This window comes from Aythya marila (genome assembly GCF_965140915.1).
Source record: "Aythya marila genome assembly, chromosome: 1".
Classification (NCBI taxonomy): Eukaryota; Metazoa; Chordata; class Aves; order Anseriformes; family Anatidae; genus Aythya; species Aythya marila.
The window spans coordinates 28934914-28949652 of NC_139042.1; positions in this window are offsets into that span (position 1 = coordinate 28934914).

The window sequence follows — 14739 nt, forward strand, 5'->3', positions numbered from 1 at the left end:
GCTACCTCATTAGGTGCTGCAGAAAGCGCTGCTGGTGATTCATCCGGTGGCATCCGTCTGTCTATGACTCAGGGCTGAACAAATGCCACTGCACAGCATTTGCGGGTTGTGTTGTCCAGCTGCACAGAGCTGGAGATCTTTGCCAGTTGTAGCTGCTGGGAGATCGCTCGGTTTCCTATCCTACCCTGGTTTCAATGCAGGTTTCTCGAATTAGCCAGCGGTTTCGGTGGACCACTTGTAGGCAGGCACCGATCGCCTTGCATTGCTCATCAGTGGTGGGGGAGCCAGGAACAGCAGCATCGTGGTCCTGAGCATTACCGTACACAGCCACAGGTCCTGGCTTTGTGCCACACGGTTTTGAACAGGGGCAATGCAGCACCAACTGCATGTGCACCACTGCCTGAGCACCCTGAGACAAAGCATCCCTTGCTACTTCTCCTGGCTTCCCTAGGATGCTGCTCCCTCACCTCCCTCACAGGTGAAATTAAGTAATCCGTGCAATGTTTTAGGTGTATGGGGCATAGGGAATTTACAGTAGGGAAAGGGAAAAGCTGAGAGTGTTTTGGGCTCTTCTCCCTATCCAGACACTGGTCCAGATGGTGTGTAAGTTTGCATTGCATAACACAGTCTGCTTCCTTCCTTTTTAGGTCATAGATATTTAAATACCTGTATGTAAAATTCCATTTTCTGCTGGAAGAACAATTAAAGTCACCCGAAAATCATTCCAAATAATATTAAAAGTAGGTGGAAGGAATGGGGGAACTAATATAGGGCCTTCCCTATCTCTTTTTATGGACTTATGTGAATAAATGGATTTTTCTAAATCAGAACTAAATTAGATTGGAATTATTTTCTAGTCCAAATTGCATATACAGATCTCAGCTACTTCCAGAGGATTGACCAAACTCCCTTGCTTTCATTCAATGCAGAACTTCCCAGAAAAAGCCATGGAGACCTAATTTCTTTATAGTGTAGCACCAGATAGACATCCAAGTGCTAATGGTGAACTTTTCTGAAATTGATATTGAAAAACAGAAGAGGAGAGGGGAGAAGGCAAATCCATCAGAGGAACATTTTGCAATGTACTCCCTTAAGATATATTCTTTGTATAGTAATGACCCCCTTCTGTGGCTGTCATTTCTTCCGTCAAACAACAGTACTATCTCTAGGGACTTCTGAAGAATTGGTGTAATCATTTCATTTTCATAATTGTGTCGACTCAGAAAAATAAGTAACAATTCAGTGTTTGTGATCAGGATTGGGCAACTCATGCTTATTTTAAAATCTAAGTCACTTGAACCAGTTTTCCAATTCTCTCCATTCTTGCAGGGAATGGGGAAGACTTCAAATTCTGAAATTAAAATATTGTGGCTGAGGCTGGAGGGGTTGGCACATCTCCTCAACACAGCACCCCAGTCCCTAGTGGCAGGCCTGTCTTTACACCTCAGGTGACCTGTAGTTCCTATGTCAGGAATAATAGCTGGGACCGGCTTTGGTGACAGCAGCTCTGCTGTTGCCAAATGGAGATCCTCCAGTCTGTGAAGGTGGTAGCTGAAAAATGGAGATCATACAAAGTTCAGTTGAAAACTACTAAGAACATTTACTACTGTCTCATGGAGCACGAAGATGGCAGTTTGGACTACAGAATGTGAAAAGCATGAGGTCAGTAGCTCTGCTATCTTCTCCCAGACAAGGAGCATGTATATAATGCAAAACTATTAAAGAAGTACTGCCAGTGTTTATTTTCAAACATGGGTAACTAATACATGAATATAACTCCACCAAAATAAATGAACTGTAAGTTCTGAGCAGCTTTATGAGGTGAGAGAAGTTTAATTTTTACATATTGGTAAAACAAAAAAAAAAATAATACAGGAAATGTAATTATTACAACATTGCATTACCACTATGTGTCCTTTCAGGTATCCTATATCTTCACCTGAGCTGCATAATAGTCATCCTATTCGACCAGGTCTCTTCCAAAGAGGCTGATGAATTATTATGATGTATGAATTATTTGTTGGTCTCTGATTTGTCTGAAAGGAGTTGAACTGTAAAAATCCCTCTTTAATGTTGCAATGATGTATGGAAATAAAATATTGATGTTTAATGCTAAGCATGATTCATTTCAATAGTAAAATACATGTTTGTGGGAAAAAAGAGGAAAAAAAAAGAGCCTGAGATTTAATTGATATGATCAGCTGGGTTTTTACATAATTTGGCAAACTAGTAGAATGAAAACACATTGAGCAATAGCGTATAATAAAATGTTTATCATGTCTGTAACTGTTTTTCTGACTTTTATCAAAATAGGAAAAAGACACAAATCCACACATCTTTGGCTTCTTTACCTACTTTTCATGACAAAGATGATAAAAACAATCATTCTCTGACAGGATTAAACCAGCTGAAATGTTAGAATTATGGTACCAAAATGAATGGGAGGATTAAATGGATAAAAATGCTAATCCAGTCATAGATTAGCATCCAGTTCAACCATTCAACTCTGGCATTGCAGGAGTAGCTCTAACACAGTATCGAGAATTTTCAGGAAACTGTAGTTTGTTTAATTCAGAGGGTGGGTGGAATATGCCATTTCCCCATTACTGATTCATCTCCTTTTCTGGAAGAGGAGCCACTGATTTTAACAGGATTACTTACAAAATAGTTCGTTGTTCAACAAGAACAAGCATGGCAGATTGCTTCCTTAAGATGTTCAGGTGCAAAAACAAACCCAACTCTATGAGAAAGAATTAATTAGTCAAAAAATTTTCAAACTTTGTGCCAAGATTAAGAGTTCAAAAACATTAGTTGGAGCCCAGCTGACAGAGTAGTTTAATTGTGTGGGATTTCATTGGGTGTATTTGCCAACTGGAAAAGCAAAATGAAGTCAGGGATTACAAGCACAGGAAGAGGAACTACATGGTTTAGACCTCAAGTTCATTTATCTCACTTTATTAACACAGAGGAATATATACGGCACAGAACTACTAGTTATAATATTACTTCTTAAACTCTAGACAAGAACCCTACATACAAATGGTGATATACTCCAAACAGCGATATTCACCTTGGGATTCTTGAAGTCGATTCTTGTAAGTCATCAGTTGTTTCTGCATAAACATATTGAGATGGGCCACGAGTTGAACTGTGATTTTCCCATCGTGAATTGAAGCTTTCATTTCATATTACAGAAATCCTTGAAACTATACTTAAAGCAGTGGTTGTAGGCACCAACAAAGTGCTTTTTATTGGCTTCATCACTTTTGAAAACCGCTGATGTTTGTTTTGGCTTTGTGCACTGAGATATTTCTGAGCTGCCTTTAGTGATCTCTTAGTAAACTAACAGATGGTTGGCGATAGATAAAGCTGAATAATCAGCCAGTCCTGGTTGTAATGAAAATGTTCACCAGAAGCATACTTTGAATTTGTGCTTCCACTCTGCTTGGAGTGGATTTGAAATTATTTTCTGGCCTTCCTTTTCAGATCATGATTAAAAGTTAAGCATCAAAAAATCAACTGGATGAAAACAGAAAGACTTACACAATTCATGTGCTAAATTTGTACTGCCTAGGTTACTAGTCTTTATTTATATAGGATCTTTTTCCTTCTTGAATATTCAGGAATTTCATACCTGGGTTTATTTTTTTCTAGCAGATTTGCTCTCAGGATAAACTGTAGCTTTCATCTGACCAGATGGACCACTGAGAGCCAAGCATGGACTGTCTGGAAGATTGTTTTTCTTTCAGTGAAACACCTATACCTGGCAGCATTTTGGATGGGTTGACTGTGTTTAGGACTTTTTGATCTAGTCCAGTAGCAAGGAGGTTACCTTTCTGATTTAAGCAGCTCTGCGTCTAAGTCGAGGAGGTTTGAGACACACAAGATTTCCATTATCTCATTCTGAAATGCTGGCTTTGGAGTTTTTGCTGTGACTCTTTTTTTCCAGCCTTTTGAAATACCAGGCCCATGTTGTGCTTGCAGACAAAGAAGTTGAAGAAAGTTTTCATCAACCTTTTCACAGAAGGGTGTATTTCAAACTTGTTCAGTAAAAAGGCCTCGCAGTGCAAGTCCTTGTCTGGCAAGATAACAGCCTGAGTTCAGTGTGCTCATGGAATACTAATTAGTCTCTTCATTCAGATTTTCCTGTTTTCTTTTCTTTTTTTTTTTTTTTCTTTCTTTCTTTCTTTTTTTTTTTCCTTATTTTTTTTTTTTTTCCGAGAAGACTGAATATTTAGCATGTCGCCAACATTCTCTGTGGTTTTCTGGAAGAATTTAACTGCTTCATGGTGGCTAGGAGAAAGCTGGTTCCTCTCGTATTATTTTTTTTTTCAAGTCTGTTTCTTCCAAATGAAGTATCCAGACGGTGTGAAAGCATCGTCCGTGTGTTTAGACAAACACTGTTTGCACCTCCAAACTCTGCAACGGTGGAAATCGAGTGTACTTCACCAGCTTCAGAATAATGGAGCCATTGAAAATCTTCAGACCAGGATGAGCACAAAGAACAGTCTTGTTTTCTGAAGTTATGTGCAGGAAAAAGCTCAGGCCGTGGCTGATGAGGTGTCTCAGAAATGTTAACAGTGTCAAGCAACTGGCAATTGGTTCCTGTGGCAGGAAATAGCAAAGGCAGCTCAGCGCTACGAGCAGTAGAAGCTGGCTTTATTGTTGTTGGAATTGTAGTTTCCTCCTTTTTTTTTAATTGTCTGTGTTGTAAGTGAGTTTGCTTCAGCCCCCGGAGAATATGTATTCTGCTTTTGCGTGGTCTCTGCTCCTCTGGTAGGAATGGTACTGGCTAACGCACACACAGCTCTTGGGCAAGCTAAAACACTTCGCTGGTCGCTTGGTTTATGCAACTGCATTTGTTGCAGAAAAGCTTGGAACATAGCGGGACGAAGATGAGGAATAGCCTACGCCATGAAGGACTATTAAAAACAAAGACACCACCTCTGGCTGAGGGAGTCTCAGAGCCACAAATTGCTAGGGACTGGGAAAATATTGGGGAGAAGTCTCACTGTGCAGTTGCCCATTGCATTGCTTCTGGCCATTGCTGGAGACAGGATGCCGGGCTTTGGTCTGCCCCACTATGCCTGGTTTCGTCTGTCTGCTTTAATATTTTCTCTGTGCACAATGTTTTTAACAAAGACTACGCAATAAATTAAATTATTTTGTGTTAGTCTGTAAGGAAAAACTACCCACTTGAAATCAAAGTCCCCAGACGGGGTTTTGTACAGTTCTGTGTGTTAATATAGTTGGTGATGAACATTAGTATATGTGAGACATGAGTAGAAAACATAAGTACCTGCTAAGGTCTTAGACTCTTGGCAAGAAAAAATTGCTCAATGAAGTCAAATCCTTTTGTTCTCCTTGAAGCATCTCTGTGGTTCTGGCTGATTCTGCTTTAATGCTGTAAACTGTTTAATTCTGCTTTAATTTTCTCCAAAGTAACCTGTGATCTTTCCAGGCACTTCAAGCAGAGACAGTAGTTAAACCTTGTTGCGTGGCTGATTCGGAATACTACTGCAGATACCTCTTTTCAGCCCAGAAGACTATTGACTGTAGAAGTTAGCACATTCCTACAAGCAAATATACAACTGACAAATGCTCCCTATAAAGTAATAACAATAAGAATGGAAAGAAACAAAAATAAGTAGTCTGAGCTTCTATTTGATATTTTTCAGCTTGAGCTCTCTGAATCCAAGCAATGAGTACATTCAGAGATCATAACTCAAGCAGATTTCTCGTACACTGACCTTCCAAACTATTAGTCTTGCGTTTTGTCTTTTTTTTTATTTTTTTTTCTTTGGGAAGGACCTCTCTTTGGAAGGGAGGATCACACAGCTTGAAACATTGCTGGCGGCATGAAAAAAGAGGATAATATTTCTTCTTCATGGTGTTTGGTCTGGTAGGAATCACTTCTTGTCTATTCCAGGGTAGATGAGCACCACTCCAAAGGCCCTGGCAATTGAGAAGGGTCTGGGGACAGAATCGACACAGTCAGCATGACCCACTGTCCTCAGCTCAGTGTCAGGGTGAGAAGATCCACCACTGTCTCACCCTGGATTGTGCAAACAGTACTTGTGTGTATTTGCAGAATTTTATCTGTCTGGTGAAATGTTAATTTTTTTTTTTTTTTTTTCTGGTACATGGCATGAAATATGCTTTTTTTTTTTTTTTTTTTTTTTTTTTTTTTTTTTTCAGATTCTAGTCACAGTGTGGCCTGTCATCAAAGACATTGTTGAGTCTTGCTCCTCTTTTCCTCCAAGATATTGCAGAATTGGCTCTTCAGTCTCAGATCTACCACAGAGTTTTCCCTTTTTGTATCCTTGTTGTACCTTTGGTTTAGATGCTATTCCTTTATTTTACTTTCAATGCAGTGCAGCTCTCCCCATTTTTTTTTTTTTTTTTTTCCTGTTCCATGTTTTTTCTTCCTTCTGGCATTAAATGAAAATGGGTAGAGACTGAGTCTACCCAAGTAGGCTGGAGTCAGAGATAAAGGTCTTTTACCATCTTTCTTTCAGCTGGCACTTGCTGACTGAAGACACAGAAGTATGTGATATATAAATCTCTTCTTGATGCCTTCTGTGTATCTGTAGGGATTCAGCTCCTCTGGAACTTTTACTTGATTCACTCTTCAACTTAAGATTATTTTTTTTTAATTTCTTTTTGCTGCTGGCACAACAGCATGTTCATTAATCACTCAGACCCAAGGTGCTCAAAAGAAATGGTCTTTATCTGGTGACACAGTTCCAACAGCTTTTGCCTAACAGAACGTGTGCTTTTCCAGAGCTCCTCCTGGGATATTTTTGTGTGTCTGGAAAGAAAGCCCACTGAAAGGTATAACTGACTGCTACAGGGAGAACAGTTTGGCTGCAAGATAAGGAAAGCAGTCTAGACAGATCTGTCTCAGCACACAGGATGAGATTATTTTGCCTATCTGAAGTTCTGTTCTAATTGTTTAGTGCATGTTTATATTTTTGGTGATGACATCCTATTCCTTCAAGGATTTTTTATGAGAAGTAATCAGACTTGTCTAGCCTCACAACCTCCTACAAATCATAGTTTGCTTGGGAGTTTAGGTCTTGTGTTCAGAGGTGCTAGCTTCACTAAAGATGTTTTCTTTAGGTGGATGAAAAAAACTCATATTCCTGTTAGAGAATTTTAATGTGCAATAGCTGAAGAATTTACCTTCATTCCAGTATCATGTGTTTTGACATTTCAAGCTGCGGGGGCTTTTAAAGCATGGTGCATGTCAAAAAGATGTGGGGCTACACCTGGAATGCTAAAGGCTAATGTGGACGATATTGTGATACTGCGTGGTTGCAGAATCAATCAGTGACTTTCTTGGGTCAGATTTACACATACCACAGGGGTAGCCCCCAAATACCTGCAAGACTAGACTTGTGGGCTGTTAAACAGAGTGCTCACAATATAGGCTGACAAGTGCCTTTTTCACTTTTCCAGGCATCTTTTTGTTGCCTGCAGACAGTCTGCCAAAGAATCTTACATTAGCTGATGGGACGACTATTTCCAGAAGCATTTTAGAAAACCTTGTTGGAAAGCGATAGGAATAGAGTCACTGCATTGAATTGTGATCCTGTCTGAGGTAAGAATACAGCAGAAAAACATTTAGAGGAAGAAACAAAAATATGCTATATGAGACGAAAGGCCAGGTCACTAGATGTTGTGAAGAAACACACAAGGGATGATACAGCAGGTATATGCAAAATTTTCCTTAGGTTCTCCAAAGCCATGAGCTCAAGGGAGTTCCTAGAGAGGTTAATATGGCAGTACATTTAAAACTGATGAGATGTTTCTCTCCAAAAAGCAGACTTTCAGAACTCATTATTCAGGCAGAAGGTTTAGGAGAAGTCAAATAATAATAATAAAAAATAATAATAAATCTGCCGCTGCCACAAATAGACGATCACATGCAGGAGGTTATAAAACTTCATGTTCCAGGATGAAAGTCAGCCACTTCCTATTTCGGGTCAGGAAGACACTTCCCCTGGAGGTATGCTATTAAGGATTGTCCATTACAGGGTTTTTAGTTTTAGATCTCAATCCAAGTACTATCAGCAGCAGTGTCAGACTAGATGAACCACTGTTTGGTAACTGCTGGTCTACTCTATTCTGAATTTAACACCCATTTTCATATGTCTTAGACTGTGCTGCCCTATTTTTTTTTTTTATTTTTTTTTTTCTTTTTCTCATGAAGGAACATCAGAAATAAGAGGAAATCATTTCCCTGCTGATCTAGCTACGATCTTGTTTAATTTGAATTTCATGTTTGGAGGAGGTGATTTTCTTTTCCCTGAAATACGGCAAGAAAAATTCTGCTTACCATGGGTAACAAAAGCCAAATTGAAACAACAGTCCCTAATTTAGTATCGGAATCTCTGTACATTTCAGGGCTATAAAATGCTCCTATATTTTTGCCGTGGTGCTTATCGTGAGTGAGCAAGCTGCTCGTTAATGATGCTCACTGACTCACCTTCCTGTCCACTCTGCCTTGGGAAGATGGACAGTGGATGTGACGCTGACAGGAGGGACAGCAGCAAGTGAACACACCCTGATAAGCCATTAGCAGAGAGCATCAAACAGTCAGTGCAGAAAGCCAAAAAATGCAATTAATTCTCCAAAATAGGAGAAAGTCTGCTCTCATTTTACTCAACATCACCTCAATCAACTCAAAGTTGCTTCAGCCATTTTTTAAGCAGTAAAATATTAAATGTGATCAGTCTTTCACAGATACCAATTTCTGATCTGCTTAAAAGGATGAAGAAACATGAAAGCTATGTTTTGCGTACTGAAGTACTTGGAAGATTCCTGTTCAGAAAGGAAAGCATCCCCTTCTCCTTGATCCTCTGCACCAGACTACCTGTAGCTGCCATCACTATGTTAACACACATGTATTTTAGGCTGCATCACAAAGCTTGAATCATGAAAGTTGAGGTCTGTGGCATAGAAAAAGTCTTTTGTACACCAGTAAAGCTGTTTCTCTGGCTGGTAAAAGTATATGGGATGTTACCTTTTAGTTTATTAGGTAGATTAATTACAGGGTTGTAGCTATAGTCCCGCAGTTAAACCACAGGAGTCTTACTTATTTTTCACTCTCTCAGTACTCTCCATAGTTAAATCTCACTCTTAGAGAGAATTTATTTTTCATGTGCAACTTTAAAATGAACTCTCCTGAACCATTATGCTACTTGGAGAGTAGCATCTATTAAAAAATATAGATACATTCCTATGGTTTTATGCAGTCAATAACTCAAAATAGCTTGTGCCTACCACAGCACAGCTATCGTGAACTTAGTCATTCCCACAGAGGGTCTTTGTTATGCTTGAAAAATACCAATTTTGAAATCAAAGGATCTGGTTCTTATTTGCACGATTGTGCCAAGAGGCCTTATAGTGGTTGCAAAAGACATTGCACAGACCTCCTAGTCTCCAGTGCTGAGGCATGAGACTTTAACAGCATTGCCCTGCTCAGACTTCCCACAGCGTATGACCCTTTTCTGGCACTGACGCAGCAGAGCCCTGTTGGATGGCACCACCCCATTGTCTATGGGTCTTTTATGAAATACTTGAGCTAGATTTTCCTGGTAGTGCCATTGCTTTAAATTCTTAACTTTATCTCATTTCCTTGTTATATCTGGTTGACTGTTTCCTTGAGGTGTCTGGCTATATCACGATTTGCATATGCATAAATATTTAATTACACACATGCATATATGTATTTGTGTTCATAGAGTCATGGAATCACAGAACCATAGAATATCCTTCATTGGAATGGACCCACAAGGATCTTCGAGTCCAGCTCCTGGCTCCACACGGGACCACTCAAAAATCAGACCATGTGTCTGAGAGCACTGTCCAAACACTTCTTAAACTCCAGCAGGCTCAGTGCCGTGACCACTGCCCTGGGGAGCCTGTCCCAGTGCCCGACCACCCTCTTGCTGAAGAACCTTTTCCTAATATCCAAGCTGAACCTTCCCTGACGCATCTTCACGCTGCTTCATTGGGTCCAATCTGTTTATTCCTGGTACTCTGTCTGCTGAATAAAGATGCTTTGTTTTACACTCAAAAGAAAAGCTTCTTACCCTGTTTGTACGCATTGGGTTCCCTCTCAGTTCCAAGCACTATCACTTCAACAGAGTACCATTTTTCCAAAAAGTGCTGAACCAGCTCATTAGCCATAAAAAAACCTTCATTTCTCAGTAGATGTGCTCACTGCTCCAGCTGTAATTTATTAGTAGAGGTGCCACTAATCTTCAGACCCCTGGAGCAGGATTGCCCAGACTTTACCTCAATGATGCATACTTAGGGCTACATGAGATCTGTAATTTCTGAGAAGAGCATAGACATAATTAAACATTTTTTGGGTCCCTTGCCCACATGCTAACATGACATTTGTCATGGGGTGCTGCCTGCTTCTATCCCAGCATTTACTATGTGAATGCAGTTTCATCAAGATGAAATACACCTAAAAATGCCTCTTTTCTCCCTGACTTTACAGGGGACTTAGACCAAGTAGCTGATTTGTAGAAGAGCAGTCGGACGGTCGGCACTCAGATGAATTACAGTTGAAATGGCAACAGATACATAACTGGACCCCGTGAAGGCTTTCACACAGGGACCACAAAGCCTGCCTGCATCTGGTGCTCTTCTGCCTCCTCTTCAGAGCCTATAAACACTCATGAATATTGTAGGAGACCAAAAGACTTTTGATTTCATATATTAGGTATTCCTTGCTATAAGGAAAAAGAAAAAAAAAAAAAAAAAAAAAAGATTTTTCAGAGGAGAAATGATTTAATCTGGCTTTCAGCTTAATATCTGTTTATATAGCGATAATTTCCATCTCCGCTATATTGTCTTTCAGCTGTAATATTGTCTTCACTTGGCAGCCAACTTATTGAAGTCATTTGCCACAGAAGGTTTCGAAACATATTATTTATGGCTCCAGCCTGTCACCCTCAGACAATATTCTGAGATGATGTAATGCAGCTGCTCACAGCATTTCTATGTCTCCACACTTTGCTAGTGTTTTTTGTACTTTGTTTGGTCTGCAAAAATAGAAAAGCCATTACTTGTTTTATCTTCTGTTAGAATTCTGTGAAAAGATACATAAAACTAATAGAAACGATCCTCTATGTTCAGTTTTGAAGTTTCTAGATTAATTACTTCCTATAGTGCAATAGGGTTAAGTAAGTTCTGATCAATTTAACTTGAGTATGTGAGCTAACTCCATGCTTCTTTGTCTTTGTTATACCTGGATTTGGTATTTCAAAGTGCTTTTGAGACTATTTTTATTGTTAGGAAGAGAAGTGACTTTTTTTTTTTAGAATTCTTGAATGAGTGAGTTCACAGTTAGCATGACATATGAGACTCATTTCCTCATTTGTTACTATTTTAAACGTATACTTATCCTCCCACTTGTTCCTGAAAAAGTTCTGTTTCTTGTAGATTCTCCACCTTAAAAAAAAAAACACAAAACAAAACAAACAAACAAAAAAAAACACCAAAAAACTATAAACACTAAAGTAGCTCCCCAGTCTGGCAGACAGTGGGTAGTTCCTTTGAATAATGAATAGGAATGTCTGCAAGCCTGTGAAGGTCATGTCGTTGTGGACATTTTGGTAGGTCTCCCTTTAGCAATGCTGTGGATCTTCTGCCTACCAGACAGCTAGTCTAGGTTCCCTCTGTGGTCAGTGGAGAGGAATGGGCACTTCCTGGGCACATTTCATCCACCTGGGAGATAAAAGTTTATAAAAAGTTGATGGGTTGAATTCTGTCTGTAAATGTAAAGTCAAGAGTCCTCCACATGGGAATTTATTTCATTCCCTCGTCCTGACATTAGTCTCTGTCTGGTTCTTGGCATAGCTCAAAACTTCTCAGAGCTGCAGTGCCTACCCACAGCTCTGAGACTTTGGTACAGTACCAAGAAGTCATAGTGCAATATCCAGATGTCCTACCAAGGAGGAGGTGTTGTTCACCTTGCAAGGAATTGTTACAAGGCTGCACTGACTGGTTTCGTGGTTTCCTCTTTCACCACCAGCTTTGCTACCAGCTCAAACATACAGATGTCCTTGTACTTAGACTATTTGCAAACATTTGCATGCATTAAACTGGTTGGAGGTACAGTGTTGTTTGGCCCACCTGCCAGTACTTTTCCATGTTAGTACTATTTCATGATCTTTTGGTCTTCAGAGATTTGCACTTGTAAAAACTCTTCCCCTGGGTGTAGTCAATCTTATAAAACTGTAAGCAGCAGAAGTATATGAAGAATAAGAAGTAATGGAGTAAAGAGAAATAAGAATACTGATTTGTAGAGTGCTATTTAGTGCAAACTTGTCAAGTGTATCTTCTCGTAGAGATTTAATGAAGACCAAAGTCATTTGAGATGACCACGTAATTGAAAGGAAAATGTTCTCTTCTCTTGTGGTCAGTGATGTATTGACATGGTTGGTTGTGGCAAATTAAGTTGCAACTGAAATTTTGTTTCCTTCATCATGTTTGCTGGAAGGCCAGCAGAGAATATTTTAAATGCATGTCCTTGTTTTAACTTTAACTGTGTTGCTTTGATTTCTATTACTTGTGTTTTGTAAAACCATTAGTGTTTTTTTTCTTATTTGCCTTTAATCTCTGATATACTCCCAGCCTGAATTAAATCCACCATACTTTATTCATCTTACTTTAGATATAAATCATTACGGTTTTCTCCATTTGTCTTTTAAAGAGAGTATCTGGAAAATAGTATTTAACCTCCACAGAAAGCTATATCCTAAACAGAGAACTATTTTCTCTTTTACAGACAAAATAGCTAGTCTCCAGTTGCTCTAGTGTGAATATAGTTCTAGTGTGAATATAGTCCTCCCAGCAATTTTTTGCTGACAGAAACAATCATAGGTAAAATAGTAGTTTTTGTTCCCATGAATTTCTAAAATAGGACAGTGATATTTTTCTTTTTCTTTCACAGCTCTTATAGAGGAAAATTTTGTTCCAGCAGAAAACAAAAAATCAAGATTTGATGCCCCTTCTACACTTTCTGAAGGACTGCTTCCACTCATAGTCTCCCCACATATTGATTTTACAGTCCAAGCTCTCTTAGTGATAAATACACTTGACAGGGCTATTTGGCTGAAGCATAGTAATTAACGGGCAAGATGGTATTCCTAAGATTTAGCAACTGGTTAATTAAATATTATTGTCCACTAGCTAATTCATACGTTTTACTATAAACTCTGAATTTTCTAATTTGTCTTTTCCTTGTTCTATCTAAAATTTAATTAAAGCAGTCTGGTTTGGGTATAAACGGGAGATAAAGACAAGTTATGAGCAATGCAGGAGTGCAAGCTAAGCTCAGCTGCACCACGTGGATTGCACAGAGCGTGGTCAAGACTCCCCGGTGATTCTCCCGTCTTGCTGCAGAGAGAAAGGTTTGGAGATTTTTCCGACCTTGTGCTTTGCTAGTCTGCAGGAGAGCTGCTCAAGAAGTGAACAGCAGCATCAATACTGACAGCAGCTTTGGCTTTAGCTATAAAATAGTCTAACCTCTTTAAAATTATTTTCATCCCTGGTAGTTTAGAGCAGTCAGTTTGTATTCTTGTTGCAGAGACTTTCAGATAAGAAATTGGAAGCAGAGGGGATAGGGTTAGAGAACCCAGGTGGACGCTGGTAGACACCAAGCTGAACGTGAGACAGCTACGTGCCATTGCTGCAAATAATAATATACTGGGCTGCATTAGGAAAATCATCACCAGAAGGTCAAGAGAGGTGATCCTTCCACTCTGCTCAGCACCAGTAAGGCCACACCTGGAGTGCTGGGTCCATTTCTGGGCCCTCCACTACCAGAGAGACATGGACACACTGGAGAGAGCCCAGCAGAGGGCCACAAAGATGACGAAGGGCCTGCAGCACCTCTCCTGTGAGCAGAGGCTGGGAGAGCTGGGACTGCTCAGCCTGGAGAAGAGGAGGCTCAGGGGGATCTCCCCCAGGGCTGGGAATCCCCGCAGGGAGGGGGCAAAGAGGCCGCAGCCAGGCTCTGTTCAGGGGTGCCCAGCGCCAGGCCAGGGGCAGTGGGCACCAAGGGGCAGGCAGGAGGCTCCCTCTGAGCACCAGGCAGCACTTCTGTGCTGGGCGGGCGGCTGAGCACTGGCCCAGGCTGCCCAGAGAGGCTGTGGGGGCTCCTCCTGGCAGAGCGGCACAAGGCGCCTGCACGGGGCCCTGGGCACCCTGCGCTGGGGGCCCTGCTGGAGTAGAGCTTGAGGATGGGGCCTCCAGAGCTCCCTGACAGCCTCAGCAGTTTTTTGATCCTTTGAAGTGTGGACATGTAGACAACAGTTTAGGCTTCCTGTACAATTAATGGAAAGCAGGCCCCAGTACTAGTTTCTTACTCTAAATTGCCCTCATGTATGGTTTTCTCCTTTCCACTGACTGCTGAGGGAGCCTAGAAGGCTGGTTGTCTAATTTAGCCACCTAAGTCAGGTACTGAAAATTGCTAAGACAGGAATGGTGACACAATAATGGATTTGTTCTTGTGAATTTGTCTGTGAGACGTGCTGGCCAGTAACTACTGACAGTAGTGTTGATAAGGAATTGTCAAGTTTAGAGCAGGAAATCAGAGCTGACGTCTTGATGCCACCAATTATTGGATACTGAATTCACTGGAATTGTTATTTCAGCAGCCCAGAGGGTGAAGTGCAGCAAGACACACACCCATCCCATCCCATCCCATCCCAT